A 2,275-nucleotide genomic window follows, 5' to 3' on the forward strand; every position below is an offset into this window, starting at 1 on the left:
ACTTGCAGTAGGTTCCTGGGTATGTCCCTGAGTTGTGTCCTCCAAGGAAGGAAAATAAAGCTCCTCAGAAGCCCTATAGCCTCCACTGTCTGGCTCCACTTGTCAGGGAACAGTTTGCACATTTATGAGTGGAGCTGGTCATTTTCCCCAGATGCCCTGGCAGAGAAATTGTCCCAGGTCTCTGTGGGATCATTCAGCCCTTCCCATCAAAAACCTACCAGCTGTCTTTAGGAACAGTAATCTCATATATTTATAGAGCTCCTGTTTCCCCAAAGCTCTTTAGTACGTGACATTTTATCCTTAGAACACTCCTGGGGAGGGTTAGGCCAGAAGCAGGTCTCTCCATATTTGGAGTAGGAATCCTGAAATCCACCCAAGTGTATCACCTGAAGGTGGCAGGACTCCATGGGAGGGTGGGAATCAGAAGTGAGCCTCCTGTCTGACTTCCCACCACTGGGGGTCAGGAAGCTCTTTAACCCTCATCTAAGCCAGTGGATCCCAGCTGTTTGGGTTCTCTGGAAATTCCCAGTAGAAATTTCAAATAATTTGGTGGTCTGATACAGGTATGCTGGCTTTTTATTTTTTCAAGGACCTTTTTAAAAAGTTAATTACCATTGTAGAGGGCTGGGGATGTGGCTCAAGTGGTAGCGCGCGCTCGCCTGGCATGCTTGCGGCCCGGGTTCGATCCTCATGCACCACATATAAACAAAGATGTTGTGTCCGCCGATACTTGAAAAATAAATATTAAAAAATTTTTTTTAAAAAATTACCATTGTAGATTAGAAAAGGACATTTTAACTAAAAAAAAAATTAGGAAAGGCTTTCTGCCTTCCAAGGTAATTATAATTGAAAACCATATTGCTATTGTAAATTGCAAGTTAAATGCAGAAAATATTCATAAAATATTACTCTGATAATATATTGTAGGGTATATTGTTATGATTATTTGCCTGATACAACTTGGGGTTTGGCAGCTATGTTCCATGGCACAATGCAAAGGAACTACAATATCATAAATGTGGAGAACGATAGAAGCAGATGAGATTTTTCATGACTTAGAACATTCTGAGAACCCAAAAACATCCCCTGGCATTGGCTCCTGCTGCTTTCCCTCTGTGGGGCCAGGAGGAGAGCAGGCTGTAGAGGCTCCAAGGGCTTTCCAGGAAGGGTTGCAAGGAGACCTGGGCAGCCCTACCAGATATATATCCCCAGCATGCTCACAGTGATCAGACTGTGGCTTTGATCACTCAGCCGAGGGTCCAGACTGTATTCTAAAGGGTAGCCATCTACTGGTGAAAGCCAGTTTCTGACAGGCAGTCCTCAGACTGGGAGCCAGTGGGCTGGGCCTGCCATTGGCATGAAGGATGGGAAAGGGAACTGGGAAGGACTTGAATTGAAGAGTGATTCATATAGTACCTTCCGCTTAGCTGAGGCACGAGCCCACAAGGGCTGTTGGGTTTTCTGTCCCAATACGCCTGACTCCCTGTAATTTCTGGGAGCAGTAAAAAAAAGAATTGGTTCAAGGCATTTACCAAGGGGGAGGGACAGTGCTATTTCTGGTTTTGTCACAGTGTTCTGGGGTCCAGAGCGAATAGAGGAGCACCTTGTTTTAGCTTAAGTTCGGACCAGATGCTGTTTGCTCCTATTCAGGACCCCAAACTGCCCTAGAGGGAATGTGTTACTCCTATGTAAAGGCTGGGAACTCCCTGAAATTTTATGTAAATTGTGTGTGTGGATGTGCACGCACACACGCAAGCACGCATGAGAAAAGAGGAGATATGTCAAGCTGGTAGATTCGTTTTTTTTTTTTTTTTTTTTTTTAAAGGAATCTACAGTTCTCTTCAGATTAACAAGGGGGTTAGTACATAGGCTCCACCATACTCATTGGACTCCATTAATTAAAGGTGATTTCCCAGATAGAATTGTAAAATATGAAAAGCCATCACCTGCATCTCTGCTTGCATGGAGGACTAGGGTTGAGGATACAGAAATACCTGAGGAGAGCAACCCATCCAGCTTCATTTCTAGTTTTCACCTGGCATCATCCACACACTATCTAGGGCTAACAGATTTAACAAATAAAAATACAGGATGCTTGGCTAAATTTGAATTTCAGATAAACAACACATACTTTTTTGGTTTAAGTATATCCCCAGATTCAAATTTAACTGGCATTCTGTATTTTATCTGGCAACATTATCAGTAGCATTAGTCATTATCACGAATGTCCTCATGGTCTCCTCTCTTCCTAGGAAGGCACTTTCACATACATCAC

This window comes from Marmota monax, unplaced genomic scaffold (genome assembly GCF_021218885.2).
Source record: "Marmota monax isolate L192 unplaced genomic scaffold, Marmota_monax_Labrador192_F-V1.1 WCK01_AAM20220418_F8-fsc00064, whole genome shotgun sequence".
Taxonomy (NCBI): Eukaryota; Metazoa; Chordata; class Mammalia; order Rodentia; family Sciuridae; genus Marmota; species Marmota monax.